Source organism: Hippocampus comes, unplaced genomic scaffold (assembly GCF_001891065.2).
Source record: "Hippocampus comes isolate QL1 unplaced genomic scaffold, H_comes_QL1_v1.1 scaffold99, whole genome shotgun sequence".
Classification (NCBI taxonomy): domain Eukaryota; kingdom Metazoa; phylum Chordata; class Actinopteri; order Syngnathiformes; family Syngnathidae; genus Hippocampus; species Hippocampus comes.
Genome location: NW_017805134.1, coordinates 625594 through 651854, shown reverse-complemented (window position 1 = coordinate 651854; position 26261 = coordinate 625594). Strand labels below are relative to the sequence as shown.

The following is a 26261-nucleotide window of genomic DNA, read 5'->3' as shown; positions in this document are numbered from 1 at the left end:
TAGGCCTGCGTGGGTTTTCTCCGGGTACTCTAGTTTCCTCCCACATTCCAAAAACATGCACGGCAGGCTGAAATGGAGCGACGTTGGTGAGCCTCGCACTGCAGCAAGTTGGAAACGTCGCGTCCACGAAGGCGGTCTGGTCTGAGTGTGGGCCAAAGAACACATGCAGACGGTGTCAGCAGCTTTTCGTCTATGTTTGTCATTCAGTTAGCCAAGTGGGCGAAACTAGCATATGGTGTTTTAATACCGGCCAAGACGGGCGGTTCCGCTTCAGCCCCGCAAATTCAGCCGAGCAACATGTCCATCCATCTATGCACGTTCGATACAGCTTTCGCATATGAGAAAATCCTCACAAGCAAACATGGGTAATTTTTTTTTTCCAAGGAAGAAAACTTAAAGTTAAATGTCACTGTTACAAATGCGCCTCCAATGAAGTTCGAGATGGAGTCATACTAAAGACTATGTTATGCTATATGGTTAGCATGATGTGTGTGTGTGTGTCCATGTTAAGTCCATCAGTTCTAGCTCGCTAGCTAGCTAACTAGCTACCTGTTGTCAATTTTATGTTAAGCGAGGCTGTCGGCGTCTGGTGAATATAACCACGAAAGTAACTTCTAATCTAACTCAGTTACTTAATGAACTTAATCAGGAAAGTAGCTAAGTCACTTTTGAAGTCAGGTAGTCAGTAAATTAAGTCAATTAGGTAACAAGGTAACTGTGACAACACTGATAATAATGTAACGAGTAAGAATGACGAAATTAGTCATGTTGCGCAATGGTCGATATGTTGGCAAGCTGAGCTTGTTCTCTTTTTGATTATGCCAACACTTCACAATCAAATCTCGGTCACTGTGAGTCATTTTGACTCATTTTAATTTACCAAAAGCTCCCTTTCACATTTGGGTCACTTAATCTAATTTTGTTATTTAAGGACACATGAGCTGCTCTGAGTGTGCCTAATCAATTGGTGAGTGTTGTACATAAAATGGGAGCTCTGACTTTGACAAAATCAGATTCCGGAGAGTTAATTTCCACTCCGTTACATCTAAAATGGACAATATGGAGGCATGATATCTATTTAGTGGGCAACAAATTGAAATTATCTGTACGGATCAGTTGCGTCACGGAAGTTGCTCTGCTCACCCGTACAAGCTCCGCCTGGTGTGTCCATCGGCAGCAAATGAGCCACCATCCCGGTCCAAAGTGGATTCCGGCAAATCCTGTTGCATTAAAGCTGCCTCAAGTACAAGCTGTTCAACAATGCCGCACCACATGCTGCTACACTACAAGCTGTGTGGAAGCCGGTGTGATCCAACAGCATCTTTTCCAGGATCCAGTGTCACTAAATCCCCCTCGCTCGCCTCTAACTCACCTTCACACTGGCAATTCCAACTACAGGGGGGAACTAATAACTCGAAAATGGGTCCACACTGTCTATTTGCATAATGTGTTTTTATGGTAGTTACAGTCCAGTGTGTCAACAAACGGCTGGCTGCATTATGTTGCAGTAAGAATGAATAAATACATTCACACCTTGCTTAATAAAACCTCCTCACAGGGGAGTTGACATGAGGCTAACAAAAGCAGAATCTATTATTTCACACTCAAGTTATTGTTGCATGCTAATGCTGCTGATAAAGTTTTCATGAGATTATGAATATAAACAAGTGTCGGGAACATAATGGGGATTTAAAGGAGCTTTCAAGATTAAATGGCAAACAAAAGTTATGTAAATTGTAACACGATTCAAAACAGACACAGTAGGAATCTCTCTCTCTATCTCCCCAGTACTGATAGCTACCTTGATAGCTAGCTAGCTACCTAACTAGCTAGCTTGATAGCTAGAAAGATATATAGAATTGATGGAGTTAAAATGGACACACATACACACGTCATGCTAACCACATAGCATAAGATTATCTTTAATATGACTACATCTTGAATACTGCACACGCAGCCCGTTTTCATCACACCCTCACACTCTTAGAGACTCCGTATGTGTTTTAGGTGCTGTTGCTTTGGTTAGCAAATGAGCCCAGCGTTAACAGCTTTAACGTCCACATGTGAACTATAGCACTTTATTGCAGCAGGGCCTCTATATGAGGCGAGGCATTTATTTGCCTTATAAGGACGGAGTGAAGAGTATTGATTTTCTGCAAAGTTTCCACCTAAACTCATAATTAGCTCTGATTCATTTGTATTTCCGTTTTGACTCATTTCGCTTTGCCAAAGTCATCTTCCCCAGCCTTCCGTTTGGCAAGTTTTTAAGCAGTAAAGCCAACCCACCAACTTTTTATTTTTATTGGGTCATTTGATTCCTCTGCTTGTTTTGTGCAGCATTCCAATGAGTTTGGTGTCATTCCGTCACGAAATGGGCGCTGAAAAAACAAGCTGCTTTCTGACTGATTGCTGTAGAGAATTAACATCGGACGTTTCCATTCAGACGACGTTGCTTTCTGCAAAAGCGGAAAATTGCTTCATTTAGGTCCGTCGGCTTGCTGGTTATGTCCGTTTTCATCGAAATAGACCCCGACATTTATTGTTCGCTATTGATGAGAGTTTGTATCAATTCCTTGGAGGGAGGTTCAACACATGAACCATTCACTACAACATAGAATTGATGCTGTAATTCTTCTCATGCAGAGGCACATGGGGTGCTAGTGTTGGGCTCTGCCTCAACCGCGCCCCCCCCCCTCCCCCCCCCCACACACACCTCCCAGAGTGCATTAGCTCCATACCAACGTCTTTAATGAATTAACTTTGGCAAGATGCATCGATAGAAGGACACTGAGTAATGCTCGCTGCTGCACACTTCGCCGCGGCTTTGTCGACGCTCATCATCCCACAAAGGGATGACTCGGGGAAATATGAGATCAAACTCAACACTCAACTTTGTGCCATTAGTTTGATTAAATTCACGATTTGGAGAGTCATAACGTGACATAACATATGCGGTCCAATGGGATCTGAAAAATTTGGCAATAACGTAAGGGAACACTGAGCATTAGCAATATAATGTTATACGTCAGCAAATAATGTGTACGGCAAAACAAACAAACAAAAAGCATTAATTCAAAATAAAGTAACAACGACTGTTCCCGGCATGTCATTTTTTATTCACATTGACTTTGCATCCAAAAAAAGGCCGATTTAGCTCAACGTCTGCAGAGTCATGACACTTCATCAACACTGTGACTGAGCCAGCCAGTTCATTGCTGTGAGAATAAGGTGCAATCACCTGCAGACTGAGACTCTGCCCCCCCCCCCCCGTGGGAGCGAAGGGGGGGGGGCACATCTCGTTGCTCATATTTAGTGTGAAAAGAGCACTTTCCAATTCATGAGTGGATTAATATCACATTTACAGGGACTGTGTGTGCAGCAGAAATGGTCCAAACATCCATTAGCAGGCTATACGTCGGTGTCTTCAGATACAAGGGTAGTAAATATTCTAAAAATAAAAATAAAAAAATTACGGTTTCTAGATGTTTATTGCCACTTTCAGATGAAGTTTGTTGTCAAACTAAACATAAAACAAAGGTATCCGAACAAAAAGGTGGAGTCACGCATGTATATGGATAATATAAAATGCTCCCAGGCGGTGAAGAACAATTAATGTGATAGCCATTTCGGGCTGGGGAGGGGGGGTTGGTGATAATCCAGATTATTTTGAGTGATATTGAAATCAAGATTCTTCACTGATTTAAAAACAACTACCAGAATTTAACTTTAAATATCAATTAAAAAGGAACAACTAGATAATACATTCGTAACAAGTACAATCAATATTCTTCATTGAAGGGAAATCCCACCTGTGAGTTCTGATGCTAATTCTTGCTAGCCGCCTTATAGAAATGTCCAGTCATGGTTAGCATTAGGCTAGCTCCATGTTACATTTACATATACATTGTGTGCAATTGATTTGTGTTGTGCTGTTAGTTTTGCAGTCAAGTTGAACTTGTGTGAATAAACATCGTCAAGCACGCCGAGAACATACATCACATGCTACTGTAATGTGTCCACCACATATTCTCGGTGACACGCTGCCTCGCTGAATTAAAATACTTTTACAAGTGCTCAAAGACAACCTTTTGAAACTCTCAGATTATCATAATGGCACGTCAATTTCCCGCTTCCATATATGACATTTCCACGCGCTTTCCACCAGCACGCTCATGTTGGACCGTTTTTCATTTTCCATCATGTCACCGCGGCCGGCGTATGAATCATCCAGCAGTAAATGTGCTGCTCATTCGCCTCAACTCACACATCACACCTCCAGGTTCCAACACCGGAGAAATTTGAATCCGATCCGCTTTTGGGGCATAATAGCAAACTTAAATAGAAGGTCTTTCATGGCACTCAGTCATCTTGACAAGCTCTGCAAACAACTCTCGCGGCTTAAAAGGGCGCTCGGCGGGCCCCGCGGTCCTCTAACTCTCCCCTGATTTCATCGATTTGCGCGCAACGGAGGGCTTACGCCTCTTGTCCTTTACGCGGCACAAGCCCTTTTTCGACCACATCCGCCAAACACCGCTGTGACTTCGCTCGGGAACGCAGCCAAAAGATAGCGGAGTCCATTCTGCTCTTGTGAGCATTGACTCAGACTCGAGTACAACAAATAGGATTCAGAAGACAAATGAAAAGACAAGTTCTCTCCGAAAAGAGTAGAAACCTGCAACGTGCCTAGCTAGTGGTTAGCACGTCTGCCTCACAGTCTTGAGTTTCAGGGTTTGAATCTTGGCTATGAGTTTCCCGTGCGGCGTTAGCATGCTCATCCCTTGCTTGCGTGCTGATTCTCCATAATTCCAAAAGCATGTTACGTTCACCGAAGACTTGAAATTGTTTATCGGAGTGGAGTGTGTATTTGTTTACGAGCCCCGTGATTGGCTAGCAACCATTCCAGGGTGAGTAGGGTAGCCAGAAATTGTACTCAGGTACGAGTTACTTTGTTACGTTAGAATAATACAACTCAAGAGCAAATTCAGAAATTGATTTACAATATTACTTTTGTTAGAATAAAATAAAATACATCAACTCTTTAAAAAAATAACACAAATTAAAGCTAAATCAGCCACAACAACTTGAGGCAACATTTGCAACTTCAAAAATATTAACAAAAAATGCAAGTTACAGACAAGAACTACTTTTTAAAATATAAATACCGAGTTAAATGGATAAATGAACATTAAACATTGTTTTTACCTACACTGTAGATTTGCTGTTGTGTATAAAAGACAGTGAGGAGGGGGTAACAAGGATGAGAGGTTCACGTTTGGCGTTTACCACCTTTATTAAAAGGCCGGCAGGTTGAACTTTGTCTGACCTAATGAAATCCGAGCGGCTGTATGAAAACCGAGACTACAGTTTAGTGAATAAGTCACAGAAAGGCGAATGGTACAAAAGACGATTTTTTTTTTCCCCCATGCCAGGCTAGAAAAAAAAAGCAAAACAGCACATGTGCTATTGCAGCAAATTCGTCGCAAACAACCCGCTTAAAGAAGTGGCTGTAAATAAATTATAGATGACATTTAAAGAATTATGCATCCTTTCCTCCAAGCTGGCCTTGAATTGAATTGCTTATTTCGACATTTGTATGATGTTTATCTCAAGGAAAACTAATTAAGGGGAACTTTGTCAAAAACTCCTCGCAGTGGATTCAGTCAAGCTTGTGGTTCTTGTCCTTAAGATGAAAGTTTGGAGGGCAGCTTCGGGTGATTCGACTGAAACCTTGCATTGAATGTAATCTGGGATAATGGCGCCTATTAAACATGCGGGGCCATGGGAAGCTTGGGTGAAGTCAGAATCACAATTGGCATGCAGGTCCGCCGCCGATGGCGCTGATGACAGCGCTCGTTGAGAATGAAGGATGGCGCGCTTTGGCTCTTAATTGAATCGTTGCCGAGCGGCTGTGCCGCGTTTGACAGCTGCTATTACATCTGTATTTGGTTTGTCATTGGATGGCAAATTAATTGAAGTTTGATATTGTTGAATACAGGAGCCATCAATCTCCGCTACCATCCGATTTTCCATTGATGGGCGATAAATGTCAAATTGCTTGGATTTGGTCTCAGATCTGACGGTTTTCGTCCACTTCACAATCGAACCTCGAAGTAAAAGGAAGTATTGTTGATGGTTAGAAAAAGGGACTGAGTCTGTACAGTTTTGTTCACATGAAAGGGTACAAACAAATGCTAGGCCGATGTGAATGCTTTTCAAAAGAGCCCACTATTGTACAGAATGCAGTTTAAAGAATGAAACAGTCGTAGTAGTAGTAGTAGTAGTAGTAGTAGTGGGGATGGACAACTTCTTTATGCAACGAATTGAAACAAAAAGAATTACTCCCATTTTGTTTTGGTTAGCTGAAGGAAGATTTGGTTCACCCATTTGCTAATTTGCTTTAGACAGTGTCACTGCTTGTTAATTGAACCGCTGTCATTTGTGGAAATTGCGAAATACCGTCAAAGTGTGTGTCATCTACATTGCCATGAAAGCAAACTTTGGCATTCTGAAGCATTTGACATACACAAACTGAACAAAAGGGGTCCCGAGAAAGACCCTTGAGGGACCCTACATGTCACCACATATTTCACCAAACAATCAAATGAGAAATAGGAAGTGCAGCAGTTACTGAGCGTGCACAAATTAGCATATTACACGCCGTTGGTAACCTTAAAATTGCAAATGCCGGAACTATCATAAACCAAGGACCCCTTTACTAGCCCAGGTCGCATTATGGCGGGGGGGTCGGAAAGACCTGAATGTGGCATAAATCTTTTATTTTCTTGAAAAGAGCTTCCATGTTATAAGCTTGGACTTCCTCGGGCCATTCCACCCCCCCCCCACCCCAATTCTCGCACCCCCACAATGCCCTCCTTTCGCCGCTCCGGCCTGACTGGCCCCAAGAAAAACCCGCTACCAGCAATATAGTAGAGTCGAGTTCCACTTGTCATCCTTCACCTTCTACTCTACTTCCTGCAGATAATAACAAATTACCAGCCGTGTCACTCAAGGCGGCGGAGGGCGAGCGAGAAGAAAAGACGTCACAAAGATGTGCTTTAAGCATAATCGAGGAAAGCAGGAAGATAGACATGAACAGCTTTGTCACCGGCGAGCGCGTGGGGACACTTTGGGTACTTCTGCTGCTATTCTGACCGCGGCACGACAGCGAGAAAGGAAGGAGATAAAGATGAGACCTTAGATATTCCGCCGGCAAAATCGTATGCTTACGTAATTGGAGCTGAAAACAAAGTGCTTCCGCTTTAAAATGCTCCGACTGTCAAGGTTTCCAGTCTGGGGGAAATTATTACTTTTAATATGTTCCAGTTCAATGTTTTATGTGCAAATGCAAATAATAAAAATGAATTAATCTGAAAAATTTAAATACAATACATAAAATATAAATATGCCACTAATATCGTAGAAAGGGTTCTGTCAGTCGTCATCTGTACCTGTGGGTAAAAAACAAAAAACAAAAAACAAAACAAAAAAACAAAAAAGGACGTTTCGCTTCTCTCACAGAAGCTTCGTCAGTTTTAGCGCAGAGCAACTTCCCGGAGTCTTCACGGAGACTTCAGGGTTGTCTACCGCTGACGAAGCTTCTGTGAGAGAAGCGAAACGTCCTTTTTTGTTTTTTTGTTTTGTTTTTTGTTTTTTGTTTTTTACCCACAGGTACAGATGACGACTGACAGAACCCTTTCTACGATGGAACTTTCCTGTACGACTGAGAGCCTCCACAAGCAATATGCCACTAATAGTGTATGTAATATACTGTGAATAATAATTACGACTATTTTATCATAGAGTAGCTACAACACCCCCACCCCACAAGGAAATAGGTTTACAAATATTACACAATATTTCACAACTATATAAAATGTACAGAGTAATTTTTATATTGATGAATCATGGAATATTTTTGCCATGAATAATCTAGAAAAAAACAACTGTGAAAATTACTAAATAAAATACAATGAAAGCCAGATTAAACATTAAATATCAAATACTATAATGTGTGTAATATAAATAATAAATATTCTCAATAATATTATTTATAGTGGTGTACAGCACAACATGGGGGAAAAATAAATGTAGTTATTTTCTCCATTAATAATTTTGGGAAAAAATGTAAACATAAAATACACTTTAGATAAATATTGTATTTAATATAAATAAGTATTCCATTTTTTTTCTACCACAGTAAGCCTGATTTTTTTCATGCTTTTTCACTGACCAATAAATTGGGTAAATTTGTTTTTTTTTTGCTCAATGGAGCCTTAAAATGTGCATTTTTATGAAATACAGAAATACATAGCACCTGAATATTGTGTTTTATTAAAAGAATTGCAAAATTTCAGTCAAATTAACGTTACCCGAAAAAACACACAAAAAAGTCAAAACGTTGAATATACTTTGATGGGGAAAAAAGTCTTTACCAAAATTGCATAAGACAATATTTGTGTCTTTTGTGTGCACGTGCTGCGATGGTAGCGACTGTCTTGCACTTGTGGCCGCATTCCATTCCCATCATTAGGTGTGCTCTAAAAAACAAGCCGGCCCGACTTTAATACATGATGAGCATCAGCGTCTCCATGCCACGCCGCCCCTCTTTCTACCTCCAATAGTGTTGACGCTGTTTTTGTGTGCGCAGTGTACACGACGAGTATTAACGTCTATTTTTAGAAAGGCAATTTCAAAGTTGCACATAAACATGTCCGTTTGTGCGCCTGTGTGCCTTCTGGCTTGCTGTTTGCAGGTTCAACAGACTTTCATCACGAATGGAAGCTTCCCTTTCCTCGGGGCTCCAGCTCCAAGTTAGGAGAAATTCACCATGTTGAGATGCAAAGATTATGCAAATGGAACGCTGTCGCCCCCGTTTAAGTTTAAGCGAGCCGAGCCGGTGTCATCCCCTCCCTTCACATTTCATTCCCAACGCCGCCATCGTGATTACTGCAGACATCGGAGCCGACGCAGTCGTCCGGCAGCGCGGAGTTCTCCCTCAGAGGATGTGGCGCCCTCCATTCTGAACTACACTATGTAGGATGACCTCTCGTTGTACACAACGCGGCTGTTTCCAAACGCAAGTTTGCGAGTTATTACAAAGGCGCAGATGAGACAATGTTGTGATTTTGATGTAGAGCCAAACACAGCGGCAGATAGCTAATGTTCCATGCTACAGTCTACTTGAGTGGTGCGCAGATCACTTTGTATTGGGTGTTACTGCCACCTACTGGACTGGAGTGGGACACCTTTAACTGGCCAATCAAGATTTTTAACCTCCCTGGAAAGTGACAATACACACGTTCTAAATTTGACCCACCAAAAGAGAGAGAAGTGTTGTTAACAACCTTGACAACAAATTCAGATAAAAAAAAAACAAACATTTAGAGTGATGCTTCAAAAACCAATCACTTTTCTCCGCCCTCAAATGCTGCGAGCGTGTCCGCAGAATGCACAGTAAGCACACGCTGCTCAACAGTCATCAAGTGTCAATTAAACATGGCCTGGAAAAAGTTGATGCGACTTTCTCAAAACCACCTCACATTTCTGCCTTCCCTCCGTAACGCGCATACACGCTACAGTCTACTTGAGTGGTGCGCAGATCACTTTGTATTGGGTGTTACTGCCACCTACTGGACTGGAGTGGGACACCTTTAACTGGCCAATCAAGATTTTTAACCTCCCTGGAAAGTGACAATACACACGTTCTAAATTTGACCCACCAAAAGAGAGAGAAGTGTTGTTAACAACCTTGACAACAAATTCAGATAAAAAAAAAACAAACATTTAGAGTGATGCTTCAAAATCAATCACTTTTCTCCGCCCTCAAATGCTGCGAGCGTGTCCGCAGAATGCACAGTAAGCACACGCTGCTCAACAGTCATCAAGTGTCAATTAAACATGGCCTGGAAAAAGTTGATGCGACTTTCTCAAAACCACCTCACATTTCTGCCTTCCCTCCGTAACGCGCATACACTTATGGCTGACAACGGGGCACTCTAAAGCGGCCCCGCCATCTCGAAGCATCGCTCACGGCATCATAGGAAAATTCGTAAAGTGAAGTTTATTAGCCAGGCTCAACCTGTCACCATGATAACATGAACGTTAATGTTTTAAGCAAAGGACAGGAGAGCACGATCAACTGGATGGAATTTACACACCACACTAGAGCTGGTTTGAAAATAAATCCCATCTCTAATGCATCAATGTGGCCTCAGATATTTTTTAAACCCTGGAATGTAGATACTTTCTTCTCAAATATTAATGTACAGCAAACGTGAACTAAGGCTCGCGAAGACATACTTGATTGACAGCCCATTACCAGTTAAGGACATAACTACGCGCGGCAAAAAGTAATTTAACACCAGACGAGCACGACGGGAGCGTAGACCACCGCCAAGGTCCATCTAACACTCGTGCGGAAATTAATGACAAAACGTCCCTTTGGCCGACAGTGCGTGTACATGTTTATTATCACGATTACACCGGCGGAAATCAGCATGTAAGAAAAGCCAGCAGTGTCATTGGCCCGTGCATGTGAAGCATGTCATTAATTTGATTAACAGAGAGTTTGATTGACAAGCGCCACAGACCGATCAGGCGCCTCATGAGCCCATTTGAATCAGCCTCGGCTGCCATGCTACCTGTACTGATGTTGAGATTGGATTTCAACATGATTTATTTTACATTATATATATATATATATATATTTTTTTTTTTTTTTAAATTTTATATACACACACACACACACACACACGTACACACATATATTTCTGGTGATTCACCGTCCAATGTATATAAGCGGCCGCGGATTTCCTATCCTGAGTGTTAAGTGCCAGGTCAGTAGCACTGTAGCGTTTCCAGTTATTTTTGGTCCTCACATGTGTGCGTGCTCGCTGTGCCGCGCGTCAGCAGTCGAGCACAATCCGTTAGCTCGCTGCCAACTCGACCTTCCCGCGCCGCGGGTCAGCATCCTGGAGTGTCGCCAAGCTCTTCGGGAAGTTCGCACATGTGGTCTCTTGGGTGGCCCCCGCCGCCTCATCTCCCTCCTCAAGCCGCTTCCTTCCTCAGGCTGCCACCTGACCCACCCCTCGTTTCTCCAGCGAGTTTACCTGCGAGCTTTATTGCGCTTGGCTCACTTCCATGGAGCTCACAGAGTGGCAGGCAGCTGCTTTGTAGTTTGCATGTCATGATGGACAAAGGACAGAAACCACTAAACATTTGAACCTAAATAAAAATGTTTTTGCTTGATTTGGATAAAAACCGTGCACAAACAAATGTCATCTCTTATATTACAGGAGCTTTTGCTTTGGGTTATTCGAGTGCGCAGGGGTACCTAATGAAATGTCTTTTGAGAAGAAGTCCCCCCCCCCCCCCCCCCCCCCAAAAAAAAAAAAGTTTGCATCCCTCCTCCACAGCGACCGCATATTACGAACTAGTTGATGTCACGCATGCAGTTGTAGGAGACAACATGCACATATTGTCAAACGCATCAACAATTTCCAGCATGTTGACCGGAGGTCAGAAAGTGGGTTGAGGAGCAACAGCGACCGTTTCCTTTCATATCCGTCTGCAGTGTACACACCATGTGAATAAAGCGCGCGAGCTTCGCTTGGGGATCAATAAGGTTGCGAGGAGCAACAAACCCTCTGTCAAAACGGATTCTTGGCCTCGGTGGTGAAACAAATGCAAGTGTGTTTTTTTTTCCCCCCCCGTCGGGATCGATAAAAGTGTTCATGAAGAACACACAACGCTGGGAAATGATCTGCCGAGCGACAAAATGCTTGCGCTGACCGATGCTGCTGAACGAAACAACTTCACTCCACTGAAAATGTGCTTAAACCGACAAAGGCCTGCCTTTGGATGTCATGCAGTCATTCAGGTCGCGTACCCAAGAATATCCCAAACAAGACAGAGTACGGGATAAATGTTGTTTTCTGTAGTCTTACAATTGGAGAGCATAATTCGAAATACAACCCCTCGGGCTCTATTTTTGCGTATTTGCCAATTTGGTAAATTGGTCTGCGCCACGCTGGGTGCTCTGGAATGGCGAAGATACGCTCAGCGGAATGAGAATTTGGTGGTGGAAAGGCAGTGAAAGTTATAACTGCTATGCTGGCACAGTTAGCCTAATACGACTTTGATCGGGGCACAGGCAGACAGATTCTGAGTTTTAGTCATTAATATGATAACGATGGGCATCAAAATCTCTGGGTTACTGTAGAAATCAGTTCATTCCCAGCGTCATTAATATAGCTTTGATTCCTGGCAAATGAAGTGGGCTCTGTTCACACCCACAACGGGACAAACAACCCTTTTTTTAAATATTACGAAATTACCGTGTAGTCGTCAATGCACGTGATTGGTACCCTAAAATGTTTTGGTGTGATAACTTTTAAGACTGGACTTGTATGAGGTTGGGTACCTGTTTGGCCCTGGGAAAGGGTACAAACGTTTAGCTTTGACAGTGAATAAGCAGCCTACGGATGTCGTATTTAAAGGGTAGCTTCAAAGGTCTTCCTTTTTGTACCACTGAGACTTGATTTTCACGATCTTGGAAACAAAACCGGTACCTTTTTCGGACCTGGAAAAGATCTGATACTGAGTACTAATAAAAAGTAGGCCTGAAACGGACCTTTGTTGTACACCCCTGTCTCTGTCACAAACAGTTAATCCAGACATTTATGGTGATAGATTTAAATTCTTAGCATATAAAGCCGCTCCCATGCATCTGCCTCATGAGACTTGATTTGCAATAAATGTAGTCATCCCCGCACTGATGATGTCTGAGCCGCGCGTCACTGTGCGAGGACGTTTCCTCGCCGTGACGAGGCACGCGAACACTCGTCAGCGCTTTTCTTGGGCCAGCTTGTGTGTTCAAAGCCAAATGTTCCCTTTTGGCTGAGAGGCTTCCCCTTGCGGCGGGGCGGGGGGGCAGCTGTGGCAAGGGACCCTGCCAAGGGCGACGCGCTTCCCGTGGTTGTTCGGCTCCGTAAAACGGGTCATTGAACGGCTAAATGGACTCATTATGATGTGTAATTAAAAGAATACCGCAGACGTCTCCGAGACTCAATCAACCCCGACACCACCACGACGCTGGGTTCCTAAAAGTCGTCCAGGGCCTCTGCTGGACAGCGGCTGCCACTTAAACTGTGGGCCCCTTTCACTGACATGCAAACAGCAGCCTTGCCGGCTAACTGAATTGCAATATCCATTGTCTGCTCATTTGCTGATAATCTCGCCCATTTGCAGATTCCAATTACTGAGGGTTGAGATTGAATTCTGCCCGTGCCCGTGTCTTTCATTTGATACATGTTATACCCTGCGAGTCAGGAGGGGGCGCGGATCACAGCAGAGTCGCAAGAGCACCGTAGGAATACTGATTGCGCTGTAATCTCCGGGTTGTCGTGTGCGACCATTCATACGCATGTAGGTGGGAAAATTGCAGCCCTCATCGGATCCATCGCACGGTGAAGCACAGAAGCAAATAGGAGAGGGGGGGGCGGGTGGGTGATAATCACGTACATTAATTTAAGCGAAACAAAGCTTCCGTTTTCTCTAGTGACTGAGGATTACGCAAATGGAAATGATGTGCGGCACTACACCGGGAGTCCCAAATACGATAAGAGGCGGAGTGATGCGTGATTCACTGTTCAATGTAACTTTGTTTGCGAACAGTAAATCAAAGCCCATTTGCTTGTTAATGAGGGCGGCACAGTTCTTTCAAAATGGCGGCCTTATGGACAATTTTCCCACCCTCCTCCTTTCTAGTTGTACCGTAGAGGGTACAAGATGGCTTGTGAACATTCTCATTCATCCAGCTCATCCCATTCTCAGTGACAAGGTTCGGAAATAAACCAGATGGTGTGCGGAGCCCACAAACGCAAATTTAGATAAACTGATACAAAAAGGTTGATTTACAGAAAAAGGAAGCATCAACAAAGTATGAACAGAAATTGCTGGCAACCAAATATGGACATAAAGCGCCGCTGGAGAGGAACGCCCTCCACTCCAGCTGGTGCTGAAAAAACAAACCAAAGACAGAGGCAAAATCTAAGAGCATTGAATCGATGCATATCTGGATGACAACGAAGACTAGTCTCATGCCATTATTCTTAAATATTGCCTTTAAAGACTCATGGTGTCAATATTGTGTTGCAGAGTCCAGTGAAGGAGGTGATCAACATCTGGGATGCTCTGGTCCATCAAAGACTTCCAAGCAGATGACGAAGGTAAATGTGGGGAGATTTTGCAACCTGCACCTTGAGTCACCTGATGCTTTTCAATAAGCAAAACAACCCCCCCCCCGCCCCCCCAGTTCACATCCGCAACCCACGCTTTGCCCCCTCCCCTTCTAAGAGGATCACCGAGAATCCATGGCTAAGCCGCTGGTCAATGCACATGATAAGTATATACAGTGGCAAAGACAAATCTCTCAAAAGGACGTGTCATCCTGTACACCAACCAGCACTCTGTAGGCGGGGTTGTTGTTGTTAGTGTGTCTTGTTTGCGTTTGCGGCAGCCACTGCAACCTCCATGTGCACTTACAAGAATAATTAAACTTAATGACAAAGGCAATACAATAAAAAAAAAAGGTATTGAGTTTCTGGAACAGAGGATGAATCCGAATACTCATTTTACAAAATTAACTGCCCCCCTCAGAACATTTTTCAGCAAATTTTATGTATTCAGCAGAAAGACAAAAACAAACAAATTGTGGGGGGGAGGGGGTGATCAGCACTCGGTTTTATGTTCTGCGCATCAGAAGGAAAGCGGAGATGCAAATGATTAAACCCGCATTGAAACTTTTTAATGAAAAGCATGCATCTCCAAATTGCTCATTTCTATTTATTTGTTTATTTATTGGAGGTTTTTTTTTTGTTTTTGTTTTTACGGATTTATTTGATTGCATTTTCATTGAAAGCGCACCCACACACAATTTGGATGGACAGTGGGTGCACTGCTATTGAAAAAAAAAAAAAAAACATATACAGGAGTATATATACTGCCCTCCATAATTATTACACCCATGCTTAACCCTGGAGAACCCAAGAACCTTTTTCTTCTTTGGAAAATTATGAATTTTACATTAAATGACTGCTTCATGTTCACTGAACACCAAAATATATGTTTTTTTTTTCAAATCTTCAATGCCTTAATCCTAATTTAGCACAAGGGCCAAATTTGACCCTTTGGGATTTAAAGGTAGCATTTGACTAGCAGAATTTATAGGGGCCAAATTTGATCCCGTGGGTTCTCCAGGGTTTTAAGATGTGTTCTTTAGCTTCTAATACATTCAATTTTGTGCCCTGCGCTTGGTTGGCGACCATTTTGGATCTACCTTCTGCTTGAAGACAGCACGCCCGCGACCCTCGTCACGATCAGCCTTTCGGCTAATGGATGGATGGAAAATTCATTTTTTTTTGTTTTCTAAAATAATATAGGACCATTTTTTTTAATGCCGCTTGTGCTGTATGAAAAAAAATACTTTCTTTCATCGGACAATAAAATGTAATTTCCTGTTAATAATCATTAATAATAATATTGAACTCACGATATTCAACCCCCATATCACATGCTTTTCCAATCTCGCGCATCCCTAATATACATGAACCTACCCTCGTAAAGTGATGCTGTAACAATTATAGCTGGCGCTTTGCATCGAAATTACATTTAAATTTGAAAGGGACTCAGTTTAGTGGCTATTAATAGAAGAGTGGAATGACTGTGTAAAATCAGGCGGGGGGAATAAACGATGCTATTTATGGGCGGAATGAAGAGAGGTAAAAAAAATGGATTAAAAAAAAAAAGTGCAGGTTCTGCACAATTTGCTGGCTGTAAAATAAAAGCACAACTGCCTGATGAGGATAAAGCGTGCTGACATCCGGCCCCATGTACAAAGGCAGATAATTGTCTTCTTAAAGAGAGAGGAAAAAAAAATCCAGAATATAACGCCTGGTGTTCACCCCGAGCGCAAACATTTTATTGGGGTTACGCGTCCTCGTGAATCATCATTGACTCTCTCGTAGAAAGCGGAACAACCTTTTTCTTCCTAAATGACTCACTCGTTACGCGGCGAATCAGTGGCGGCGCCCCATCTTATCATTTCCCCCCAAAACTTTACTTTATCTGATTCTACTGTCGTCACAAGATCCGGCAAAGGCCGCCGGCGTCGATGCGGCGTTCGAATTTTCCGGCAGACGCAGGGAGGGGGGGACAACAGCGGAACCGAGAGCCTGAAGAAGTGTGATTAACCAAGCTGTGTTGGAATAAGAAAGACTCGTTTGGCTCGGCATTGTAATGAAAGCGGTGCTTCATCATCGTCATCGTCATCATGCAAATGAGCTGCGCTGCTCACAGAAACACATCTGCATTTAATACATATTAATACTGCTTTTTTTTTTTCCCCCGCCGCCCCTCTGTTTTGTGACAAAATGAATCTATTTTTAAGAGCTCTAACATTGCTGTCCGAAGAGGGGAAAAAAATGGCTCTTCAAGTTCAATGTTTTTCATTATTTAGCTTTAAAAAAAAGTTGGACAGGGACGATATGCTTACAGCGCCAAAGCGGCCGCGTGGCGATAAAAAGTAGAGCAACTTTTTTATTGCGGTCGCGGGTCGTTGATCAAAATCAGCTATTTTAGCAATCGTCACTATGACTTTTCTCTGTCTGTGGTACAAAATTAATTGTGTTTGGAATCATTTCAATGTCGCCTGTAAGTTAGCATCCTGCATTTGTAACGCTAGGCAAACTGTCATAAACAACTCCGAAAAGTATGACTAAGACCGGTAATAAATGAGTGAGAGGGAAAACTATGGCGCAGACAACCAATGACGCAGCCAAATATGCAAATAGCCCTTCTTAATCTTAATGTCGTCGTCATTCCGCCGAGGGGATTTTTGAAATCGAAATGCAAATGCTGAATGTAAGCAGACGAGCAAACAAGCGCGCTATTTATTTCCATCAGCGAGTCGAAAAGGAAACTGTGTGCGCTAATGAGGGATGAATTATTAAACACATGACCATCCCACATAAAGGGAGACAGACTTTAGTGTGTCGTAAAGCATTTAATACATGTTTATATCTGCCCATTGATTAAAGCGTTACTGGACTAGTGAAATGTTACAATGTGGCTTGTTGGGATGCAGCGAGGCTCTTTACGGCCCGTGACCCGTGAGGGGTCTCCGTTCGAATTTTTCAGTGTTCTTTAAGCGCCGAGGAGATGGCCCGTCGCAAAGTCGCCATCCTGACTGATGCTGTCGCGATGCTAATGAGAGCCACTTTGTGGCTTTTAGTGCAAAACCAGTCCAAAGCCAAAGCGCAAGAGGTCCTGGGGACGTCTACTTGATGACATCAGAGAATAGATTAGGGAGCAGTATGGATTGGTCCGGCACAGATATGGATTCCGCAGAAGGACTCACACTGGTGGCATAAAGTGATTGGAAAACATTAGCGTGATTGGCAATTATCGGCCTTTTTGTCCATCAACGGAATTGAACCTGTCCTCCATGTTGACCCCTTTAAATCATTCGGCACCGGCCATTTTTAGACCCTTTATTACCCTAAATCTAAATAGATTGATTCAATGTATGGAATCTAAAAAGACGTCTAAACACGTCTTTGGTAGTGAATGAGTGTTAATCAATATCTCGTTGTTGCGCCTGGCCTCCCAATACATGTCGTGCATGTCTCAGCTGAAGAAACGTTGGAGTCTCCACGGCAGATGGGGACTGGTTGGCTGTTATCGTTCTTATTAGGTTTTACAGTAGCGGTTGAACCGATTAGTCGGCGTCACTGCCCCTAAAACCAAATTGAATCGGCAAATCCATTTGGATTTAAAAGATGTGCGGCCATTAAGTTGTATTTTTTTTTTTTTGTTCAATACAATTAAATGGAATTAAGTCTGCAAGTTATTGCAAACTGCAGTCAACAAATCCATTCATTGTTATTCATTGATTAGCGCACCCTTTTTTGGCAAATTCGTTTGAGAAAACAGAGGGCTTCTTTGTTCCTGGAACAAAAAATGCTCAAAACGAAACTGTATGGTTCCAATTTTCTGGTCCGTTTACGTGCCCTATTCTTTTCTTTCTCGCCACTCAAACAACTGTTAGCCTGAACGCGAACGGTGCATCGCCACACAGCGCCGAGGCATTTCGCCGAATAACTCGATAACAATGGCAAAGAGCAGTGAATGGGCCAATCAACAACGCAGTACAATGGCTAACCGGTGACTCGGCATTCTATAAATGACGTCACTGGCCGGCAATTGCCGAACAAAAGCATTTTCGTTGTTAAGCGCGTTGCTAGGGGTCTAACAATGAACCTGGGTGGGTTGCGTTAAAAAAATGAATTAAATAATTTGAACTCTAAGTATTACTCAAATTGATGGTTGGTCAAGTTGACTTCATGCTTAACCTTACCTATCATCATTGAACCGGCGAAATGGCGCGCGCATCACGATGAAGGCCACATCCATCAATGGCTCACGTTAAGACATGGTCGCGTCAGCGCCAATACGAGTGCTGCGCCGACACAAAGAAAGTGCATGTTAAGCGCACGTGGCCTTTTCGGAGGACACACTCGGGCGTGTTCTTTTTTGCGATAGCGAAGGGAGGTAATTGAGGCTTTGCTCCATCGCCTGCCGGATTAGAAAGGTGAGGTCGGACACCTTTAAAGAAGAAGGATTCCGGACAATCTGCTTCAGTTTCCGCCGGCATGGTTTGGAATACCTTTATATTTCTCAATTTGGATTCATGAATGAATAGAAAAGAGGTTCAATTCTATTATTTAACTCTGTCGACCTCTTAAAATCCACTGTCGGGTCTGATGTTCTGGTTTGAGGTGCCAGCTGTTCTCACCTATAAACAAGGACACTTCCAAAAGCAAATCTTATGCGCTTAAAAGTGAAATACAACAGAACTGTACTTAACAAATGCGATTTCATGGATAAAAAGCAACCACGACATCATTGTGGACAGTTTCAAGACGAAATGGAATGTTTCTTCTCTGAACCTTTGAACTAGAAATTCAATTTGACTCTTATGTGGTTAGCGTTGCACTTTTCCATTTTGCTATCACTGGCAAATAATAAATAAATAATAATTGCGCATTAAATCGCAATATGGAGGGGATTAAAAAAACATTAAATCACAGTTAAATTACTTTTTAAATTCAGCCCGAAGTTTAGACATCGGCAAATAAGTGTTTTCCATGTTGAATGATGCATCTTTACAAGCGCACCAGTCGAACAAGCGTGTTCATTAGGCGCTATTTATTAAAACAACAGACCTCCACTGGCGATGTCAACAAGGAGCATCTGTTAAAGAGAGGCTGTTATCACTTTACGGAGAATTTGCATCTCGCGTGTTCTTGATTAAACCTGTCATTAAGTAGCTCGTTTGCATCTTTACATGGAGAGTGGCCGTTTAAACGCAATCTGCCAGATGCGTGGAGGCGCAAGCGCGGCATACATTAGACGCGCCTCGCGCTCTTTCCTCTTTGAGTAACATTTTCTTCTCGCGGGGTCTTTGTTCAATCTGCAAAGCAAATAGCGTGCTCGCGTGCGTGCCGTTGGAGTTTTCAAATGGAAACGCGGCAATAAAAATGCTAATTTGGATTCAATGCGATCAGAGCCCCTGCGTGTCAGAGGATCTCATCTAAAGTCCATTAGTATTTGGAGGATTTATGTTGCACCCTTGCACCCTAACAGGGATAAAAGTCCTCACGGCGGCGAAGCAGTCGGCTCGTGATGGGAGCTCAAGTCGCTCGATGCGGCGCACAAAAAGAATTTTCACTCGTATTTTACACTCAAGTAGCAGCTCTCCATTTTGTCTTTTTGGACCCTGAGGGATTGTGCCCTGTAAGAAACAATAACGCTCATGTCAAGATGGAGACACTTTTATTTCGCAGGGAAAAAGGCATTCCTGGTTTGCCACTTGGCACTCGGGTTTATGTCATTCGGTAGCAACGGGAATGTTAGACTATTTATTTCACCTCCATGGGTGATTTGATTCACTGCCACTTTTTTTTTCTATCTGACACAACTCACTTTGTCTAAAGAAGGAACCTTGACAGGCTACAGAGTGGTCTAGGGGCCTCACAGTTCTGAGGATGGGGATTCCAATCGGCGCTCTGTTCTCATATTTTTTATTTTTTTCCCCCCTCTCTGGTTTCCTTCCACATTTCGGTCCAGTTAAGAGTTAGTAGGTGTGAGTGTGCCCTGTTTTTGGCTGGTGACAAATCCAAGTCTACGAGGATAGGCTCCAGCTCAGCTCCGAGTAAATGGATGAAATGAAATTTACACAATGCACGCCAGAGCAACAGGTGGTGCTCAACATGACTCAACTTGACTTTGATTTGAACTCACTGACTTGACAAGTCATTCTGTTTACATTTGTAAAATCTATTTCATTTTCATTATTACATAATAACGAAAAGATACATGTTTACGTTCTTCAGTCAAACGCAGGTAAGCTAGCTGTGTGAACCGTGAAGCAAAACTAGCTAGCTTAGCGGGACAGTTTAGCTTACCAAGAGCTGATTAAATATCAAGAAGACAAAGTGACGGATTAGACATTATGGAGACTGTTATATTGAAGCGCCACCATTACAAAGAGCAATTGCGGTCTAAGCATAGCAATGTTTAACATATACTCCAGTTTGAGTTCTTTTTTGGTACATCAGTGTGTCCTCCATATTTGATGTGGCAGGGGCGCCCGTCAACTAATGCACGCCAACCTGACTTAAAAGTTAATGCCTCCCATTCACCCAAACTCACTGACTTGACAAGTCATTCTGTTTACATTTTTAAAAATCTATTTTTTAAATATTATGACGTAATAACGAAAAGATACATGTTTACTTTCTTCCATCAAACGCAGGTAACTTTGCTGTGTGAACCGTGAAGCAAAACTAGCTAGCTTAGCGCGACATATTAGCTTACCAAGAGCTGATCAAATTTCAATGCGATCAGAGCCCCTGCGTGTCAGAGGATCTCATCTAAAGTCCATTAGTATTTGGAGGATTTATGTTGCACCCTTGCACCCTAACAGGGATAAAAGTCCTCACGGCGGCGAAGCAGTCGGCTCGTGATGGGAGCTCAAGTCGCTCGATGCGGCGCACAAAAAGAATTTTCACTCGTATTTTACACTCAAGTAGCAGCTCTCCATTTTGTCTTTTTGGACCCTGAGGGATTGTGCCCTGTAAGAAACAATAACGCTCATGTCAAGATGGAGACACTTTTATTTCGCAGGGAAAAAGGCATTCCTGGTTTGCCACTTGGCACTCGGGTTTATGTCATTCGGTAGCAACGGGAATGTTAGACTATTTATTTCACCTCCATGGGTGATTTGATTCACTGCCACTTTTTTTTTCTATCTGACACAACTCACTTTGTCTAAAGAAGGAACCTTGACAGGCTACATAGTGGTCTAGGGGCCTCACAGTTCTGAGGATGGGGATTCCAATCGGCGCTGTGTTCTCATATTTTTTATTTTTTTTCCCCCTCTCTGGTTTCCTTCCACATTTCGGTCCAGTTAAGAGTTAGTAGGTGTGAGTGTGCCCTGTTTTTGGCTGGTGACAAATCCAAGTCTACGAGGATAGGCTCCAGCTCAGCTCCGAGGAAATGGATGAAATGAAATTTACACAATGCACGCCAGAGCAACAGGTGGTGCTCAACATGACTCAACTTGACTTTGATTTGAACTCACTGACTTGACAAGTCATTCTGTTTACATTTGTAAAATCTATTTCATTTTCATTATTACATAATAACGAAAAGATACATGTTTACGTTCTTCAGTCAAACGCAGGTAAGCTAGCTGTGTGAACCGTGAAGCAAAACTAGCTAGCTTAGCGGGACAGTTTAGCTTACCAAGAGCTGATTAAATATCAAGAAGACAAAGTGACGGATTAGACATTATGGAGACTGTTATATTGAAGCGCCACCATTACAAAGAGCAATTGCGGTCTAAGCATAGCAATGTTTAACATATACTCCAGTTTGAGTTCTTTTTTGGTACATCAGTGTGTCCTCCATATTTGATGTGGCAGGGGCGCCCGTCAACTAATGCACGCCAACCTGACTTAAAAGTTAATGCCTCCCATTCACCCATAAACACTAATAGATTTGGGAAACTTTATGTAGTTTCTAATATGACTCACGACTGACGACTTGCTTAAAGTATGTAATGACTCGACTCGACTTGCTTGAAATTTGATGGCAACTCGACTTGACTTGCTTGATTTTTTTTTTTCACCTCCCCACATCAACTTCAGGTTTGAAGGTTATGACTTGTGACTTGTTGTGTGAACCGTGAAGCAAAACTAGCTAGCTTAGCGCGACATATTAGCTTACCAAGAGCTGATCAAATATCAAGAAGGCAAAGTGACAGATTAGACATTACCCAGAGTGTTATATTGAAGCGCCACCATTACAAAAAATCAATTGCGGTCTAAGCATAGCAATGTTTAACATATACTCCAGTTTGAGTTCCTTTTTTGTACGTCAGCGTGTCCGCCATATTTGATGTGGCAGGGGCACCCGTCAACTAATTCACGTCAACCTGACTCAAAAGTTAATGCCTCCCATTTCACCCATAAAAAACAACTAATAGATTTGGGAAACTTTATGTCGTTTCTAATATGACTAACGACTGACGACTTGCTTAAAGTATGTAATGACTTGACTCGACCTGCTTGATTTTTTTTTTTCCCCCTCCCCACATCAACTTCAGATTTGAAGGTTATGACTTGTGACTTGCGCATCCAGTATGTGATTTACTCCCACCTATAGACCCAGCATCAGAATCAGAATCATCTTTATTGGCCAAGTATTTTGAGAAAACAAAAACTCTCTTGGAGCCACTCTAGTGTGGTGAGTAAACCCTAAATCTCAAAATGGCGAAGGAGACATGAAATTGTACAAATAGGAAATAAATCAAATGTATTTTTATCTGCAGTACAGAAAAGCAAGGCTCATAAAGTTGCCGCGTATTCACTCTGGGGCTTGTTTTCTATCCAGCAGCCATCATTTGCGCTTCATTCAAACATCTCAATCTGCACTCAGAATGCTGCTGCGGCAGCTTTCTCCGACTCCCTTGTTTCGCGAGTGATAAATACCGATATGCATTATCTTCAAAGTGCACCGCACGACTCTCTGTGATGGATGAAGACATCAAACGGACATTAGTCTCAACCGATGTCAATATGATTTGTTGCTGTTCTTCCCCGAAAGGATCTTCTGCACATTGGGGTCGAGGCGGAAACCACATGTTGGGACTCTGAAATGCGAGCGACAGCTACCGTGACGAACTTTCAAGGAGAGCTCCTCCGTGTCGCATCGACGGCTCTTTTGATTTTGAATGAAAGTGGCATCCCCGATGCTTTTGGCCGCTTTCTGCTACCCGCTTCCTATTTTCGCCACTGATTGGCTACGTCAGGATGACGCAAGGTCAACAAATGAATTCGACCTAAACGTCACCAAAGACTTGCAATGCCAATTAATTCTGTCATATTCTTGCTGTGCCGCAACTCAGAAACTCTGATAAAGGTCAAATGCCCCCCCCCCTCCAAAAATAAAAATTTGACAAAAAAGGAACGCATTGTGTCAATCAGTATGCAATGAGGCAGGGTGAGTACGGTCCTTATATGACACAAAATTAAAAGAACATTTTGTGTTAATTAACCGGGAGGATGCTTCCGTGGCATTCGTTTGCGTTTCCCTAAATGTCAAGACATTTCCAAGAAGCGTCAACAAACAAGGGAGGTCTTTTTTATGTATGTGTATTGGTATGTTGTTCGCATGCCAAGTGAATTTTACGCAACTCATCACTACTTTCATGACAATGTTATCTTTCGGTTTTGCTTATTGAGTTATCAAATTTAATGAGGACACGCATGAGTAACTCTTCAGCCACACATTTGATGCCTCTTTCTCGTCTATTTTTTCTGACGTATACACCCGTGGACAAAATGGAGCGTCATCTTCTGTTACCGGAAAAAAAAAATGATAGTCCGTCAAAAAAATAAATAAATAAATACAACATTTATGAAAATTAACCAATTGAAATAACACATTGTTTTTGAATATTGGTTCAACAGAATTTTTTTTTTCTTCAACTCATGAAAAAATGTTCATGAATTCACAAAAAAAGCAGGGATAAACATTGATTGAAAAAAAAAAAGATTGAAAATTTGACTTTTGGGATTCATTCAAAAAAGTTGTGTCCCATCATTAGCATCACAAGCGTCTTCAAACGTTTGGCTGACTTAACAGGTGACTAATCGTTGCTGCTTTTTGGTGACATGGTGTGAACTGCACAAAACATGGACCAGAGGAAGTCTAATTCAAAAGCAAAGTCTAATTTCATCCATTAGCTGAACCACTTTATCCTCACAAGGAGGCCTACCTATAATTTGTCGACATGTACATAAACCATTTTTTTTCTCCCATGTATCTGACCAGCTAAAATCCTTCCTGGTAGAAATGACATCACCGCTGTTGCTCTGGCAAGCGCCCTCCAGCCTGCTAACGTGAACACAGAGATACAGTATAGATATTTTTGTTCTGTCTTTTCTTTTAGAGCAGCACAGTGTTGCTGTTGGTACAGCTGCCTCCCACTTGGGAAGTTCAAGGTTCAAGTTTTCAACCCTCCTGTGTGGACTTTTCTGAATTCCAAATTGCTGAAATCATTGGCATGAATGAGTGGGATTTTTTTTCGGGTCGATATGTGCCCTGCAACTGGCTTACTACCAGTCCCCGGGTGTATCGGTGTTCTCATCCAAAGCCAGTCGGGATAGGCTCCAGCGAATGGATGCATGAATAATATAAGACAGATGTGAAAGACGAATAAGGAGCCAATGTGATGAAAACAGCAAATATTTATCACTTTCGGTCTTCTGCCATTTTCTAGTGTCTTAAGCTAAAAAAATATCCACTCAGCAAATTTAGAATCTCTCTCATTCCAAATTTGGCCAGACGATATGCCTGTTGGATCCACTTAGGAATGGGTGCATTTAAAATCTTTGCTCATTCAGTTTTGCCTTCGTCAGCAGTCAAATTCGTGTTGCCACATGCTTTGGCTCGAAGGAACGTGCCGACTTGATGGTCAGTTGATGGCCTGGAAAATTGCGTTTAAACCTTCGGGTGTTATTGGCGCTCATATCTTAAGTCTCAAACGTGCAGGATTAAATTAAACTCCTGCGTCGCTCTGCTTTCTGGTTGATGAACGCTCACCACAGCTCACTTACTTCGGTGCCCTGTTCAATATGCGCCGTGCTGCTGTTATTTGTTTGAAATGCTTTTTTTTTTTTCTTTTGCCCTAAAGGAGATGTATTATCCTTTTTGTTTTCAATCCAAAACAATTCTCTGGTTTCTCATTGTGCTTTTATCCAAAACAACTCAACTGTAATGAATTCCAGCACACTTTTCACACCCTCACACATTGTGCTAGGACTTCTGGGATGCAGGTCGAGGGGTAGTACAGTATAATCCAGATATAGACTCACAAAGTGTGAGGTGTGACTCAGTAAACTGCGGCAATATTAATCTTTTTTTTTTTCGCAAAGGATAAAGAATATATGCCTGTGAATATTGTTGGATTGCCTATCTACATGTGTTTCTCCAATCTTTGTGAAAGGCTTCCGGTTGTTAGCATTAAAATGAATAGATTATTTGTATCCAAGCCATTAAAAAGTCAATTTTCCATAATAGGTCCCCTTTAACATTAAAAAACAGATATACTGCGCACACACACACACACACACACACACACATTGAGTTGCCCTGCATAGATAGAGCATCACTGGATGCCATTTGCAGTGGGCTTGTTGTCTCGATAAAAGTGTCACTCAAAGTTGAGTTTGGCTCCATGATGAGATTTTTCTCTTCTCGCCCTTGTCTCAGCTCAATCCCGCTGCTGAAGGACTCGGTATCCAGTGAAGAACAATAAAGTGAGATATTGGGAATGTACAAGAGGGGGATGGCGTGGAGGGCAAAGTCATCTCAAGTTGTACAAATTCTGACGCCAAAGTGGAATACCAAGTAGTGAGCGCGCAGAGAGGAAGTTCACAGTTACAAATGCGCATTTCCCCCCCCAACCTTTGCTCCCAAGACTTTAATTATGCCAGCCCCCCCTCCCCCTCCTCCCTTCCAAAATAGCATCCATCACTCGAAACTGCCGGAACGCAGCATCAGCATTAAATTGAATCAGCCCCACGCCTCACAAATACTTAGTGCTAATTACAGGCAACCTGCGCCAATTAGCA

General features: G+C 42.6%; 1 protein-coding gene across 1 annotated transcript in view; it reads left to right on the top strand.

The window, feature by feature from the left end:
* elfn1a (extracellular leucine-rich repeat and fibronectin type III domain containing 1a) overlaps window positions 1–26261 on the top strand; it is a 66297-nt gene that overhangs the window by 26668 nt on the left and 13368 nt on the right. The window contains exon 2 of the mRNA XM_019866443.1: window positions 14158–14228. The gene's annotated coding sequence lies outside the window, so the exon portion shown is untranslated. The remainder of the gene's footprint in view (window positions 1–14157; window positions 14229–26261) is intronic.